Below are 17,727 nucleotides of genomic sequence, written 5' to 3' on the forward strand. Positions count from 1 at the left end.
TATCCTTCTAATCGTAATTTTCCCTTTTTTACTTCATGTATGGTAATTGGAATCTTATGGCTTATGTTCTAGAATCAACTTCCGTCTTTCGTAATGTTTCAACCATTTTTTCTAAAAAGAAAGTTAGTTCAATGGTTAAATGTCGGTCCGAATCTTGAAACACCTCTCTCCACCAGTCTTCAACTGTCAAGGAAGGTCTCGCTAGAATTAACCTCCCCAGGCGATTAGTGCGTTCTTGTCTCAAAGTTGGGCATGATAAGATTAGATGTTTAAGAGTCTCGTTTTCCCCACACAGACGACATGTTAAAAGTGTAGGGCCATCTGTTGTCCGAATGCTTAAAGTTTCCCTTGTATGGAATGAATTTAATCGAAGCTTCATAAAAAGGGATCTACAAACTCCTCCTGGGAATTTTTCTAGATATGGCTGAAGTCTGTTATATTTCCTAGCTTCTGTAGGGACTAATCTCATGACTCTGATTGGAGCGTATGTCGACCGTATCTATCCAATCTTGTGTCCATAGCATAGATTTGACTTTATTTGGATTATTTTGCAACAGGCTTCTACTTGCGCCAATGTCAGTCAGTATTTTTTCACAATGTTGTGCCCACTGTGTTGTCACTCTCTCCTTATTACCAGTAAAAGGATCTTTCAAAATCATATACTGAAGGTCTACCTGTTCGGTAGTCATCTTGCGGCACTCATTAAGAGAGTTCCACATTATCCTTGCGTTAATAGATAGGAGGCTTAGCTCATATCTTACGCACGTAGTTGGAACTCCCATCGGGAGCCGCAAGACCTTCGACCAAAAAGAATTTTCAAGTGAGGCGCAAAGTTCTGCTGGACAGCCAAGGGCGCTGTCTGCTCCATGTATCAATGCCAGAACGGCCTTCTGCTTATAAAAGTTCAACACTGGCTTCAATGAATATTTGCTGAATTTTCTGTTCAAGATGCATGCTTGAGCTGTCAATTGCTTGCATTTATCTTTTGTTTTGTGTCCCCAAGGGGCATCATTGAGGCTAGAGCCGATACACATGCCTAAGTAGACTGTTTGATTTACTAGTCCAATGGTTTCAGACCCCATTTTCCAAGAGAACTCCCCCCCCACCCCCCAACGATTTCTATGTTTTTGAAAATTTTGTAGAATCAGTATTTCAGATTTTCTTACATTTGCGCGCGGGCCATTTTGTTGGATAGATTGTTCCAAGATATTTAACTTACGCTGGAGACCTATCAGAGTCAGATCGTGAAGAACCAGGTCATCCGCGTACAATAACCGTTTCCGTTGATTTTTGGCGGAAATACTTTGACCCCTGCATATGCTTCAACCAGGTCAGAGATAAATAGATTGAATATTATCGCAGCCGATGAGCAGCCCCGTTTTACTCCCCGACACGTTTTTATAGGTTCAGATAGGGAGCCTTTTTGGTCCAATCATACCCTCATCTCTGTATCTGTGCGAAGAGCTTTAATAGCCATTAGCAGGCTATTTGGGCAATTCCAAGCAAGCATTTTTTGCCAAAGAAGCTCTGTCGATACTATCAAATGCTTGGGATAAATCCACGAAAGCAAGGTAGATCTTTTTGTCCATTCTAATGGCTTCCATCTTAAGCATGTTAAGTATCAACAGGTTTAAACCACATCCTATGCCTTTGACAAAGCAAGTTTGGCGACAATCCAAGTGGTCTGATGTTTTGATCCAATTTAGCAGTTGTTTTTGTAGTTGGGATGCAAAGATTTTACCAAGAACATCTAATAGTGCAATAGGTCTTTAGTTTTTAGGCTCCGCTCTATTGCCTTTTTTGAAGATTGGAATCAATATCACACTTTTCCAACTTATCGGGATGGTCCCTTCGTTTGCTATATTTGCAAACAGCTTCGTTAGGAATGCAGCACACTTCAGGATTTTGTTTGATGATGTCATTTGTTAGACCATCAGGTCCAGGGGCCCGAGACGAGGAACTCCCTTGACTGCTCTGTATGATGTCTTCCGTCTCAAATTGCAACTCCCACTTCTCATTCTCATTCTCTAGACATAAGTCTGATGTTGTACCATTCTTCTCGTACACCGTTTGAAAGTGGTTGACCCACTGTAGTTCGCTCACCATATTGGTTTGAATTGCTTGTTGCTGGCACTGTTATTTAATAATTTCCAAAAGTCTGAGGCATTCTTGTTATGGAGACGAACAAGTTACTTTCTTACCTGGTAACGTTCTTTCGATGGGATGGTCCGACGACGCATTCCATATCTATTACAGGTAATGTCCACAGCTGTGCTGCTTCGGAAAATCTTTGGCGTCTGCGTCGATGCGCCGTCCCCGAGGACCTCCTCCGACGGCCGACGTCACCATTGTGATAAGTAGGACGCACGACGCCCATAGCCTCAGTTATAGTTTTTTCCCAGAACGTGTGCCACCAGTTTTCTGCCAGTCAGACACACAAGGCCTTGCGGAACGCAAGCTGCAAACGCAAAAGAAATTCTGCAGCGGGGAAGGCAGGGAGGGAGCGATATGGAATACGTCGTCGGTCCATCCCATCGAAAGAATGTTACCAGGTAAGAAAGTAACTTGTTCTTCGAGGGGATTGGGTCCTCCGACGTATTCCATATCTATGACAGACTCCCAAAGCAGTACCAAGCAAGGTGGTGGGAAAGAATTTAGAATACAAATTTAGCATGCCCAATCAAATAGCGGAATAGAGAACTGCCTTGCCAAAGGCCAGATCTCGCCCTCTGATGGAATTGAGGGAATAGTGACGTACAAAAGTATGTACTGAAGCCCAGGTGGCTACATCACAGATGTGACGAATAGGAACTCCCCTCTGCAGGGCAGTAGACGCAGCCACTCCTCTGGTAGAATGGGCCCGCAAGCCAGCCGGAGTGTCCTTACCCACCAAGCGGTAACACTCGGAGATAGCTAAAATAATCCAACGAGACAAAGTCTGTTTCGTCACAGCTTGTCCCAAACGCTTTCCAGCGTAACCAATGAAAAGTTGATCGTCCACTCTGACCCGGGACATGCGCGAGATATAAAAGCTCAATGCTCTCCTAGGATCAAGCCTATGGAGCCTCTCCTCTTCCTTACCAGGATGTGGAGGAGGATAGAATGCCGGAAGAACAACCTTCTGGCTCAAATGAAACTCCGAAACCACCTTCGGAAGAAAAGAAGGACGAACTCTAAGGACAACCCTGTCCTTGTGAAACGCAGTGAAGGGTGGTCTAACTGAAAGTGCCTGTAACTCACTCAGCGAGCGGAAGTAACCGCAACCAAAAACACAGTTTTCAGAGTTAACCGCCTCAAAGGGCAAGAATGTAAGGGCTCAAACGGAGCACCCATAAGAAACTTAAGAACACGGTTCAAATCCCAACCTGGCACCAGAAAAGGTGACGAGGGAACACATTAGTGAGCCCTTTCAAAAACTGCGAAATTAAAGGAATTTTAAAATAGGAACACTCTTCAGACGAGCGCTTAAATATGGACAGCGCCGCCAGGTAACCTTTAATGGTCCCCACTTGCAAGCCCCTGTGGGCCAAAGAAAGCAAAAAAGACAGAACCATGGGAATGTCACATTCAAAAGGATCCACATTCTGAACTCTGCACCAGTCGCAAAACTTTTTCCAACGGCAACGGTAGACTTAGTTGCCGGCCGCCTGGCTGAGAGCAACACCTCCATCATGTCTTTAGGGAGGTCCCAATCCTTATACCTCAACCTTTCAGATTCCAAGCGTGAAGATTGAGGGATCTGACCTCTGGATGGAGAACCTGCCCCCCCCCCTCCCGTGAGAGCAGATCGTCTCGGTAGGGAAGACTATGTGGAGGGCAGATGGACAAGTCGAGAAGGTCCGGGTACCACGTCCTCCGGGCCCACGCCGGAGCAATGAGGATCATCCGGGAACCGAACCTCCGTAACCTCCGCAGCACTTGCGGGATGACGGGGACTGGAGGAAATGCGTACAGCAGTGGGAATGACCACTCCACCATGAACGCGTCTCCTAAGGCTCCTTTTGGAGGAAATTCCCGCGAGCAAAACCTTTTGCACTTCCGGTTGACACTGGAGGCGAAGAGATCCACTTGCGGGGTCCCCCAAAGGGCAAAGATCTCCAGGAGAATCTCCTGAGCCAGCTCCCACTCGTGAGAGATCGAACTCTGCCTGCTCAGAGCGTTTGCCGTCTCGTTGTCATCTCCGGGCAGATGAACAGCCGAGATCGAAACTTCCTGCTGGATGGCCCAGAATTCGAGCTGCATCGCCTCCCTGCACAGCGGAAGCGACCCTGCCTCCCCCCCTTTTGTTGAGGTAGTGCATGGCCACCGTGTTGTCCGTTAGAATCAGTACACTCTTTCCGCGCACAGTCGGCAAAAGAGCCTTCAGGGCTAGCCTGACGGACCTCAGCTCCAACAGATTGATATGGAGTCTGGACTGCGACGGAGACCAACGACCGCCGACTGTCAACTCGTTGGCATGAGCTCCCCATCCCGTGAGGGATGCGTCCGTCACGATCGCCACCTCCGGCCAGGGCAGCCAAAATGGGGCCCCTTTCATCAGATTGCCCTTGACGGCCCACCACAGAAGGTCCCGGGCAACCGAGGGCGGCACCTGAACAGGGTCCGACAGGACTGAGACCACTGGAGCTTGAGTGCAAACTGCAAAGATCACATCCGCAGACGAGCCTCTGGCACCAGAAGAATGCAAGATGCCATGAGGTCGAGCAGTCTCAAGAATTCAGACGCTGGAAGATTCTGGGCAAACTGAAACTTGTGCACCATCTGCTGAATGTGAAGAGCCCTCACCTGAGGAGGAAAACACTGCCCCAGGGACGTGTCGAGCACTGCTCCGATGTACTGGAGCCGCTGCGTTGGTGTCAAATGGGACTTCTTTAAATTGGGGGAGAAGCCCAGCCTGTGAAGGGAGTGGCAGGCGACGAACAGATGATCCAGGACTTGCTCGGGAGAGCTCCCCCTGATCAACCAATCGTCCAGCTAGGGGTAGACGTGAATCCCCCCTTTCCTGAGATGCGCTGCCACCACCACCACCATGAGCTTGGTGAAAACCCTCGGGGCGGAGGTAAATCCGAACGGCAGGACCCGAAACTGAAAGTGCGAGTCGCCAACCGCGAACCTCAGGTACTTCTTGTGCTTGGGATGGATCGGCACATGGAAGTAAGCATCCTTGAGGTCGAGAGACACCAACCAGTCCTGAAGCTGAAGGGCCTGGAGGACTTGAGAAAGAGTCACCATCTTGAACTTGTCCTTCCTGAGGAGTTTGTTCAAACCACGCAAGTCCATGATGGGTCTCAATACCCCGTCTTTCTTTGAAATCAAAGAATAAGGGGAATACCATCCCTTGTTCCTCTCCGCTACAGGCACCAGTTCTATGGTGCCTTTCTCCAGCAGGGATTGAATGTCCTGCGCAAGGAGCGGATCCGGACTCTTCAAAGAGAGGTTCCCTGGTGGATTGTCGTGAGGCCTCTGCCGAAAAGGAAGACAGTAGCCGTGGGTTATGATCTCCAGAACCCACACATCCGAAGTAATGGCTTGCCACTCCAAGATGCTGCGCCAGCCTTCCCCCAACCGGCGAACCATGGGACCTGGCCTCATGACTGAGTGGTAGCGGCTGCGGCGTTGCCTGAGGGCAAAGAGGCAACTGCCCGAGCGGCCTTGGCACCTCGAGTACCTCTGTTTCCACCTCTGGCACTCTTACGATGGCCTCTTTGACTGCTAGCTCCTCTCGCTTTACTGAAGGACGGGTAATAGCGAAAGGAACCTCCCCTCCATTGCCGTCCCCTAGGACGAAAAGGCGGAGGTTGGCGAACTGCAGCACCCAACGATTTCGCTGCAGATTTGAAGGTCTGCAACCCCTCAAGGCTCTCGTCAGCCTTGATGCCAAAAAGGTGTTCACCGTCAAAAGGCATGTTGAGGAGCCGGGACTGCACATCAGGAGCGAACCCAGACTTCCGCAACCACGCAAACCTGCGCATTACGGTGCTCGCCGCCATGGACCGGCTGACACAATCCGCCAAGTCCAAACCCGACTGAACGGCCTCACACATAGCATCCTTGCCATCCTGAACCATAGCAAGGAAACCATCCCGTTCGTCCCCTTTGGGAATATGTTCAGCCGCTAATGCAACACAGTTCCACAGAGTGTGTGTGAAACGAGACAAGGCACATATGGAGTTGGCCACCTGAAGCGCCATACCCCCCCGAAGAAAACACTTTCTTCGCCCAGCCGTCAAAACGTTTGTCGTCCCTATCCAGAGGGATGGTAGGATACGACGCCTGCTTTACCGGGGCCGTAGCCGCCTGCACCACCAAACTCTCCGGGGTGGGGTACCTAGACAAGTAGCAGGGGTCGCTACTGGCTGGAAGGTATTTTCGCGACAAAGACTTGCCCACTGCCGGAAGACTCTCCGGAGCAGTCCAAGCCGCCGCCACCCTTCTCTGCAGAGCCATATGAAAAGGCAAAACCGGGTCAGTGGGTGGACCGAGATCAAGGATGTCCGTGAGATCATCCTGAACGAACTCCCCTGGGGGAGCTGACCCACCCAAGTACTCGGTAACCCGAGACATAAGGCGCCGATATGACGAAATCGGCATGAGTTCCAGGCTCCGGCCGACAAAACTCCACCTCCGGAGTGGTGTCCAGTCCCCTGGCATCATGCAGTGACTGCCTCAGGTCATCAAACTGACTATGGCCCGAGATAAGGTCATCTGGAACCGTAACCGGAACCAGGCCGCCATCAGAGCCTTCATCACCCTCTGAAATGTACTCCAGGCGGGGAGAGGAAGACCTCTGCGGACCAAAGCAGTGCCGGACCTTAGCCATAGCCTTTTTAGGGGCAAACCCCGTGCCACGGGCCCCTCCGACACCATCGCCTCGAAAGGCGGCGAGAGCGCCGAGCGAGTCAGCGCCGAGCGAGTCAGCGCCGGCGTCGACAGAAAAGGCGTCGAGGGCGCTGAACGAGTCGGCGCCGGCGGCGACAGAAAAGGCGTCAACGTCGAGCGAATCGGCGTAGACGTCAGCTGCAATGCCTCCAGCATCTGCGGCGTCGACACAGTCCTCGAAGCCGGAGCTCCGAGCGTCTCTCTCGACAACCTGGGCGCCGACGACCCCCTCGAAGACGGAACCTCAAGAGAAATCGTCGCCAACCTTGGCGCCACAGGTGTCGACGTCTTCTTCGAAGACGGCACAGGATCACGTGTTCTCGAGCGCGTCGAGGACCGGGACCTGCAAAGGGCATGGCGAGAACGGCTACCCTTGACAGAGCGGGACCGCTCCTGCGAGCCGTGCTGACCACCCGCGCCCGAAGGCGTACGGGCGGTGTCTCTCGACCGGTGCCGACCGACCCCACTTGGGAGGCGCGGATGGACCGGTGCCCTGTGATTCTAGAATCGCTAGCATCCGCTTCCCGAAGGAAGCCCATTCCTCCGGTGTCGTTTGCATGGAGGGATAAGCGACCCCGCCGACGGGCGGAGTACTCGGAAGACGACGGGGAAGGCGACCTATGCCGTCGCTTCCTGGAATGCCTAGAAGAGGCAGAGGAGTGGCGAGATCGACTCCTGGAAGGAGACCCACCGGACTTCCGACGACGACGCGGAGAGTCACCCCTCGAGTCATCGGTCGAAAGCCCCGCAGACCTCGACTTCCGGGGCTTAGACATCCGGCCTACCGATAAGCTTCTTCTTGCGTTCCCGCAAGGCATTCGCAGTGAGCGACTGGCAGTCCACACAGTCGTCCGTATCGTGGGCCTCCCCGAGGCACCAGAGGCAGGCGTCGTGCGAGTCCGTGACCGACATCTTGGACCCACAGTCCCTGCAGTTCTTGAAGCCCGGACGCGGGGTCGAAGATGAGAAAGACATCGCCACAAACAGGTCTTCACAACCAACCGAACAGGTTCAACGAACCGAGAATAGAAAACAGCAACTCCAACGAGTCGAGGCGTACCGAGATTCACGAAGCGAACACGTTCGCGGAAAAAACTGAACTGAGGCTATGGGCGTCGTGCGTCCTACTTATCACATCGGGTGACGTCGGAGGAGGTCCTCGGGGACGGCGCATCGACGTCATCGACGCAGGAGCCAAAGATTTTCCGAAGCAGCACAGCTGTGGACATTACCTGTCATAGATATGGAATACGTCGGAGGACCCAATCCCCTCGAATAGTCATTATTGCTTCAGCGTCTCATTGTTGTACTATGGAACGATGAGCAATTGTCACATTTTTATATATTTTTGTTTGCTGGCTTTTTTGCCTGCAATTGGAGGTCCTTAGTTAACTTTACATGTTGACACAGTTCTCTTCTTAGTTGTTGTTTTCTTTTGGCAATATCTTTATCGTATTGATGTATTGGTTTAAACGAGCATCTCTTGACTCCATGGCCGTGGATCTTAAACTGTTGCAACAAGTGAGTGTATTCTACTTTCTTCGCTGGTGAGCTATATTTGCTGTTACAGTAGGATTCTGTAATTGTCTTAACTTCATTTGGATTTATTCTTGAGCGAGTTCTATTTATTTCCACTGTGACATTATGATCCCAAATCTGGGACTTTTTGGTCTCCGATTAATGCACCGACATCTTGAGTTGACTATGATCGCTACATGGTAAGCTGGTAATTTGCAGCGACATCACCAGAAGACTTAAGTTTTCTGATAAAAAGAAATTGTCTATGGTAGAGGATTGATTCTTAAATCTCCAGGTTTTTTGAGCTGGAATGCCCCTTGCTATGTTGCCATTTACCATCATGATATTTCTCTCCTCTAAAGCAGCACACCATTTTAGCACCAATTTTTGAGAGGTATTTTGAACTCCCAGGTCATCGTGGAGGCCTTTTAGGCAACTTATATTAAGGTCGGCACAGCAAATTAAGTTAGGTGTGTCCTGCACACTATTAATATCGTCGATCAAGTCATGAATTATCTTCATGAACTTGGTTGTGCCTGCCATTTTGTGATGCTAGTATACATTAATGAGGTCAAGTCGTATTATAGTCTCACTTAATAAGCCCTTTGCTTCCACTACCGTATACTGTATAAATGGCGTATGATTAGTTGAGCTGATAATTTTCCATCCCAAATCTTTTCTAATCAACGTCAGGAGTCCTGCAGAAGGACGTCCCTTTTGTCTTGTTATTGCAGGATTTATTGCCACTTGGAAATCGTCAGAGATGGGACAGGAGGCCATCCACGTTTCCTGTAGGAATATGATAGTGAGGTCTTCCAGCCATTTTAAAGATTTCTTAAACAAATGACTGAATCCTCTTGTATTCCAGGATAAGATTTTAAAGTTTGGGCTTTATAGCCTGTGTTGGCATTAGCTGGATTGGCCTCCAAGAACTCCTGCTAACCAATTCCAGTTGGACGGGTTATCTCACCTACAGCAGTTTTGCTTCCTGTATCGCTTGCATTCCCTTGAATCGTAATTTAGAGTTTTTCACCTGGTTTGATTTATCTTGTGACGCTTTTTTTTTTTTTAAAGGCACACCAGTTCCAACTCCACTTGCCTCATTTAATGCCACCTCTCTAGATTTCGAGACAGAAGTTGCGGAGGTGTTAAAGGTGACCTTAGCATTATTCCTAATATCCCCTTTGTTCACACTTGTCGAATCCGTGGACGATTGATTTGCTAAGGGAAGCGCAAATTGCTCATGAATGTCAAAACCCAATGACAAAATAAAAGATTCCGCATTTAGTAGGAGGTCGCAGATCAATCTTGAATCTATATGAAGCCGCACTTTATGGTTGTGTTGTTCATTGAAGAATTCCATGATTTGTATGGCGTTTGACTCTATAGATCTTAAACCAGGGACATGATGTAATAACCATAAGACATTATTTCTATTTAGAGTCAGTCCATCTTTTGTGTCCAAAATGCGTTCAAGGATCAGGTGATATTTTGTCATTTTTGCATTGATTTCAGTTCAGAGATTACACTTTTGAGCAGCTTTTCCTCAATTGCTGTCTTCATTGAGGATTTGTATTTTATCTGTGTTCTCACACTTATTAAGTTGCCCATTTACTTGGCAACTAATGGCAATTGTTTCGCCTTTTGGCGAGATACGTTCAGGATTCTCTCTGTTAGTATCAATCCTTCCAATGAATCCATCATTGGACATTTCAGAGGGATAGGTCAAAGCTGCCAGACGCTTTCTTTTATCATCCATGGTCATAAAATTGTCAGCCTGATCTCTTAATTTTATCGGATTCACGTTGCCAGTGGGTAACACCAATTGGCAGACTCCTCCAGGTCCTGAACAACCACCAAATGGTGCCAGTATTTGGTTTTCCTCACGTGAATTTCCATCTTGTTCAACTAAGTTCTTAGCATCTAGGTCTCCTTCACTTTCTTCCAAGCAGACTCCATCTTCATATGTCGAGAGGTTCATTAACTCACCAGACATAATTTCCACACTTTCATCGAGAGGGATTGGGGCTTTGTTGATGGTTATATTAGGAGGGTTCGTTGTCTGTTGTACCTGCTTATGGTTGGAATTTAGCTGCTGTGTATTTACAAAGACATTTACTGATTTTAGATTTCTGAGAAATTTCCTTGATCCAATGTTATTCCGATTTCTTTTGCTTTTTTGGTTTTTTGATTTTTTTCCTTGCAATAAACCAGAGACCATTTTCAGATTTTTTGGGAATATCGAATAGGTTTTATCTTTGCCAGCCACATCTACAGGTTCTCTCACTTCAGGGTTGCCAATAATGCCTTCCCCATTCGCTGAAGTCGAAGGAGATGGCTCGATCGTTTCCCACTCGTCGCCAGTGCTAAGAGCCTTATCACTTCCGTTATAGCCAGCAGGAGTTGTCAGACTCTTCAGTGGTTGATTTGTGGGCTGGTTGTCCAAAATGTCCAGATCGGTTACTTGAGGTCTTACAGATTGGCCTTTGAAGGCGTTATCCAGATCCTGCAGTACATGGGACACAATTGGACATATTGTCGTCGTCAAGTCCATTGGAGGCTGGATACAACTCACAAGCTGAACATCACGCTCCTCAGTGACTCTAGAGGAAGTATCATTGGGCAGCACTCATAGATGCCAACCCTTTGTCACATTCAGGATTGAGCAAAGTTGTTAAGGTGTTCACTTGGTCTGCCCTCCCTGACTTTTGATTATATTTCAGCAGACCCAATGCTTCTCTGGCCACTTAAGCCAGTAATTTTTTATCTTCGCTGTTATGTTTTTGGTCCACTAACTCCTTTAGCGAGTGGTCAATTCTTATATTTTCCCATATTTTAGACTTGAAGGGATCACTTTCATGTTCAGCAGTTACCTGCTTGGCATTCATAAGTGCAGACAAAGTTGATAGATCTTTTATATTTTCATTAATTTGTTTGTACATTTTGAGCATTGGGGCCCTACCTATAGTTAAGGAGGACATTACAAACGGTCTAAGGTCATTTAGGGCCTCCTTAATCAGCAGCTGCACTTGGATGTCACTCGAATCTTGGTTTATGTTGATTTTATGAAGCCGCAACCTTCTTTTAGTATGGTCACATTCAAAGATTGAAGAGTCCTGTTAAGTCTCATCCGAGGAGGAGGATCCCTTTTATTCTTCGTCACTCATTGCTTGTAAATTCTCTTCATTTGGAGCCCTTATCACAGAATGTTTGTTTATCTTTTATAACTGAATTCAACACTTCTTTAGGAAATATATTTCTGTTCTGTGAGCAATGGATCGGAGGAGATGAGCTGGATGCTACTTGTCTTCTTTTCCTGGCACCTATTGGCCAATGGTGCAGATTATCCCACTCGTATGGGCCAGGTGTATTTCACTATTTGGCAAGGACCCTTTGAAGATATCCTCTTTATCATGTCCAAAATCAAGATTAGATGATTTAGAATGGATTGCTCCATTTAATTCAGTCAAATCTTGCAGAAGTTTATTAACTACTGCCAAGGAGTCACGCCTTATATTTGGGGTTGTATTTATTTCACGCCATGTTTTATTCTCAGGGTGTACAAATTGTTCCTTTGTTTTCATATATTGAGGCAATACCAGCATCTGCTCCCTTCACAAAAAGATTATTTTGAAGCTGTTCAGCCTCGGACTCATTATTCTGGATCATGTGTTAATCCACAATTTGATGTGCATCTTGACAAGATGCATCTCCCTGCTTAGTTTCCAGCATCGTCAGTGATTACATTTCTAATCCCATTGAGGCTTTTAGTTCTTGCGTGGTCAATGTCCAAATTCCGCGCCTTTGTTGTTGATTTAACTTGTTGCAATATACACTGAGCCAAGACTCGCAGAGACGGAATAGAGTCCCTGACATTTGCCGCCTCTATTTCATCTGAGCTAGATGAAATAACATCTCTATTCGATCGTCTGCCCATACACGCGGCGAGGACTGAAGACACAACCTGGCGAGAGGGGCTCACCTCTCCAAACTCAGAGACCAATACGGTTCGCAAAAGTGCGTCGGCCGTGGTCGCGGTAATGCTTTCAAGGGGTACTCTTTCAGTCTCACTTACTTCGCCTGCTATTAGGTCACCATTTTCAGTTTGAAGGGCACTAGCAGACGCAGTGTACTTGTGGCTTATGCTTACGCTCCTGTTAGAGTTGCATTCACCCAGCATTGTTAATGTGCAAGCGGCAAGGGCTGATGCAGAAACAGACTTTCTTACTTGGTATCCTCCATTGGCTACATCGGGCCGCTTTGAAGAAGCAGATGGATTACAAGGGCCTCCTTCTCCACCGCGCCATAGCTGAAGGCGGGTAAGCGGCTGCTGCAATCTCCACGTTGGTAACTTGCCGCGTTCCATCTATATGTATTCAGTGCTATACGAGCCTCAAGAGCCTCCACAGACTCACAAGACTCTGTGCCGCTCCGAGGACTGCAAGGGGTTTATGTGCTCCACTCCCCTCTGCGTAACAATGGGCATAGAAAGAGGACTGCATGCCATGAAGATTCAAAAGCCGTAGAACTAGTAGATCAGAGTGCCAGAGACTCACAAGACTCTGCACCGACTTAGACTCAACATTTTAGTCTGGTGGCCCTCTTGGATCCTTGAATTCTAGGCTTCAAAAAGTTTGAAAAGGGGAGACCAGCAGGGTGCTGACGAAATGGCTCGCTGACCTGTCGTCTCCTCCATCTACCGGACACTAACGCAGCAAATGGACCCCTCCGGTGCCACTGTGGCAGGCTAAGCTTGTTAAAATACCTCTCGAGGCTCAGTGTAATATTTTGGCACAACACTGGTCACATTTGCTGAAGCAGATCTGGAGATCTTCTTGCCTTAAGGGTCAGCAGCCTGTGGGGCGGGGCAGTGCACCAGGCATCGTAGGATGAGAGGAAGTTGCCAGTGCTCTTACAGGGATCTTGGTGCCTCCCACGGAGATGGATCGGATGGGTGCGCCCTTCGAGAAGGGTGCCATGGATTGAGGGCGAGCAGTGAAGCCTGGAATGCAGCGCAGGCTGCACTGCACAGAGAGCAGAATGCCCACTATGTAAGTTGGGAGAGTGCTTGCAACAGAGCCAATCGGAGCAGCACTCCTCCTTCTATAGACAGTGAAACAAGTGTCCATTCGCTCAGAGGATTCCCAAGGGCTTCTTTGTGAGATGGGGGCATCCTGTTGACTTAGAAGCCAGCGCAGCATTTTCGCAGTTGAGAGGGGGCATGATTCACACTTGGGAGAGGACCTAGCTTTAACACAGGAGCTGCACACCCGGTGGGGATGATGAGCAGCCAGCCAACCACCACCTTATCAAAGGTTTTGGCTTGTGAAGTGGCCTGTGCTGTAAAATTGACCTCGTTTTGGGGCACAGTGTCTTTTCTCGTGGCACATGGTTTTTTCAATACTGTGCTCCAAGTTTGTGGTCAGTAACGATAAACAATGGGTATGGCTCGGAAATGACTTGATGTGGGGGAATGGTTATGGGCTCCTGTTAATTGCCTCCCAAAGAGTTAGGTTGCATCCTGTATTGGGAACCTTGTGGGGGTTTTGGAAGAAATCAGCAGCCTCGTAGAACGTTACGACTTGGCCTCCCCACCCTGAGTTGTCGCTGGACTCCCCCTTTGAGGGATAAGATCCACAAACCTCTTTGCTTTCATTCCTGTTATGAGAGGGGGTCTGATACGAGCAGGACAGTTATGGAAGGCTGGTCCTTTTGTCACAAAGTCAGAGGTTGATGAGAAGTTGGGGGGAGGTTACTTTCTAACATATTGCATTTGCAGTTTAGGGGGGGTCCTTTAAGACAGTGTGGAAAGCTATGCTGAGTCGCCCTTTGACGACATTTGAGCAGGTGTTAGAGTCCAATGCTGGTTCGAAGTGTTTGTTCTCGAAGCTTTATTCTGCCCTGCTGGAAGCTAGAGACACAGAAAAACAGACAGCTCAGCGGCACTGGGCACAAGATATTTCTTTTCTGGAGGGTAGGAATCCCTGGCTATTGATATATCGGCAATAGTTTTCAACCTCTAGGGCCATGCAATATAAGATGTATGGGTACCGCTTATTGCAGCATTGGCAGTACTTTCCAGATGTTTTGGGTTGAAAGGGTCATAAAAAAAAGCTGAATGTGCATTTAGTGCACATTCGGCTTGGTTAAAAAAAAAAAAAAGCTGAACAAGGGGAGCGGGGGTTGCAGAGGTGTCTCCCGCTCCCCTAGTTTGCCATTATGGGCTGCAGGGGTTTCACGGATGTTCCCCGCATACATTACATGTAAAGCAGGAGACAAATATAGACATTCCGAAAACCTCTAGTTACAAAATGCGAGCAAGTCAGCTTTGCTATTTTGTAACTTAAGCTTTTTGGAATGCGTTTTTAACGCAGATCTCCCTCCAGATAGGCTGCCCAAGATGTCCCCAAACTCCAGTCTGCTTTGATGGAGGGGGTGTGGTGCGATTGGCACGTTTGGTGGGATTGTCCAGTAATCCAGACCTTTTGGAAAGAGTTTTTGGCTCGGGTGAAGGGTGTGGACGGATTGGAGATGACTTTACTTCCCCAATTATTTCTTTTTGGATTGTATGACGACGGCGAATTCTGCATGAAATTACCTCACTTAACGGCCAACTTGTTTCTGGCGGGCAGAGTTGGGATAACATTATATTGGAAACATCCCCATTCCTCCACCTGTAAAGAGTTGACGAGTAAGGTATATGCAATCTACGAAATGGCGAGCCGGACGACGGCCTTCTCTCAATCACCTACGGATGTAGAATTGGAATGGCTTCCCTTTTTGGCATATTAAGCGCATCAGGGATTGTCAGACTGCACAGTGCCTACCCGGATTTCAACTCAGCTATTGATAAATATGATATGCATTGGCCTAAAGTGGTAGGGGTAAGCAGGTTCTCCTTTTTTCGTTTGTGTGGATCCTGAGCCGATTTGATTCCAATAGCAACCAGAGCATTGATATATGTTTTTGTGTGCTATTAAGTGGAGTATGCCTCTTTGAATTACTGCTACTTTTATTTTTCCTTAAGGTTGGAAAGTTTCCTTGTGGGGTGGATGGGAAGGATGGATGGGGATAGGGGGAAAAGTAAAAAAAAAGTAATTTTTCAGAAGAGTTGGAGACTTCATGTTATCATTTTTGATTCCTGCAAAGGGATAACTTTGTGTTTGGTTTCCCCTTTATTGTACGAAGATTGGATTGATACAGCTCTGATAGGGGAGTTACAGTAGGCGTATGAATGTACATGTGTTTTTGTTATGAACAATTGTGTTTTACTATTTTGTCCAGCTCGAGGATTGTAAAATTGAGCTGTTTTTTTTCTGATTACCTTCTGAATACAATATTTTTTAATACAATAAAACAACTTTGAAAGGAACACATTTAAACCAAGATGGTGGAATACCTCTCATTTAGTAATTAAAAATGGCTGAATTTGGCCATGGGATCTGCAGATCAAGAGCTGCGGAGCTTTGAAAAGGTGTGCATTATTTCATAAACTCAGTGACTTTGAACTATAGGCAGGCAATTTGTGGTGGCGTATAACTTAAGACACTGAACGAAAGAACTGCATAAACCTTTCCAAAAATCATATATAGCCTACTTTCAACTTTGGGTGAAGTTCCTTGCCGGGGAGGCAATGTTAATGGGATGGGGGATGGGTGTCAAAATAAAACATTTACCATTCAAATTTCCAAAGGCAACTTTTGCTGAGGGTTAGCTAAAGAAAACGTTGGATGAATTACAAATGGACAGACTGCAACATTTCACCATGCCGCCAAGAAAGAGGACGGTCAGTGGGGAAAAGGTAATCCTAAATGCCACATCAAAAGGAGGTTTATTATATAAAAAACGTGCTTCATTGGATGAGTGAGTGGCTTCGTTTTTCTGTAGGACAAGACGATGGCTAGTATGATCACTGTGCCTACAGGATAGCCAGCAGGCTATGCTCAATGATGGTTGGGTTTTGGGCACCGACATATCACATGTAGTGGCCACTGGGCCTGGTGTAAAGCAAAGCTAAGTGGGGTTTAACCATTGCCTAGGCTACTAAGTTCTCTGACCCAGCCAGTTAACTGAAGTGGCCAAAGGGCATGACCAGCAGCCACCTTTATGGGCTTTCTGACCCAGAGGTTTCTCCAATTTTCTAAGCACATACCATGGGCTGTCACTTTGGGGGAAAGCTACTCTTGCAAATGACAACCTTTAGCTTTAAAACCTGTACTCTAATTTAAGTGACCAGAAGTATACATCCCAGTTTGGTCACTTTTTGAGATTCAACATGAAGATGAGACACAGGTTGTGAGAATGTGATGCTCTACGTATTGTGCTGTAACTTCTGAAGGGAATGTAAAGTAGCATTAAATTCCTTTGGCAGTGAAATCCCGCCTCTCCTCCCCCAACTCTAACCTGCTAATCTTTGAGTCGCACCATAGTGCAGGATGGTAGGTGCTTTGAAACAGAAATGGCTGATTTTGTTCTATGGCAAATCCATGAACTCAAATGTTGTATGATGTGCATTCAAAGTCATCCCATTCTTTTATGCAACGCAGATTGAAGTCTTGCCATGCAGACCAATTTCAAATCTGTGCCTATTCAACATTAAGGGGCAGGGGTGTGTACAAGCGTAAATTAAACCTGAAATGTCATTCTTTATGTGAACACATTTTAAATGCGTTTTATATATCTTTCTGTCTTAATCATTATACATGGTCTCTGTTGTAAGGTCTTTTTTGTATTTAATTATTAAATGCATTTAGGGTTCATTTTAATTACAGCAGGTTAGACATTGTCTGTATTTTGTATGGTCAGTATTTTTTCTGTAGTTCTGCCTAGAAACACTTTACATGATAATCTTGCCCTGCACACTTAAAAGGGCTTCCCAGGCACATCTCTGAGCCATCACACAACCCACGTTTCATCTAATTCTAGTACTTCTTCCACAGTACCAGAAAAAGCCATCACTGGAAAACGATGATTACCACAACAGTTCTTATTTTCCCTCTTCCTAGATGAGCATTCTATCTGGTACCCTGCCTACCATTACATATGCATTCCTAATTATGCAAACACAGTCTCTCGACCAAATCCCATTGTAGTTTCCAAATGCGTTAGCTGTGTGAGTAACTAGCCTATTTCCGAATCTCCCCTAACCCCACGTTGTGCCAAGTTTTCTTTTCTTTTTACCCTAAAGACTATGGTCTAGTTATCCCAGGTGGGGGCGCAATACACCATTTTCCCAGACAATGAACTGGTGCAATAAAACCAATACAATGACAATTGGTGCAGTATAAAAGCTGCATAACATAATAGAACACTAATGACTGGCGCTGATGC

General features: G+C 47.0%; 1 protein-coding gene across 1 annotated transcript in view; it reads right to left on the reverse strand.

The window, feature by feature from the left end:
• ESCO1 (establishment of sister chromatid cohesion N-acetyltransferase 1) overlaps window positions 1–17,727 on the reverse strand; it is a 644,577-nt gene that overhangs the window by 354,804 nt on the left and 272,046 nt on the right. The window lies entirely within an intron of this gene.

Source organism: Ambystoma mexicanum, chromosome 5q, assembly GCF_040938575.1.
Source record: "Ambystoma mexicanum isolate Mex_15411 chromosome 5q, UKY_AmexF1_1, whole genome shotgun sequence".
In the NCBI taxonomy this organism is placed as follows: domain Eukaryota; kingdom Metazoa; phylum Chordata; class Amphibia; order Caudata; family Ambystomatidae; genus Ambystoma; species Ambystoma mexicanum.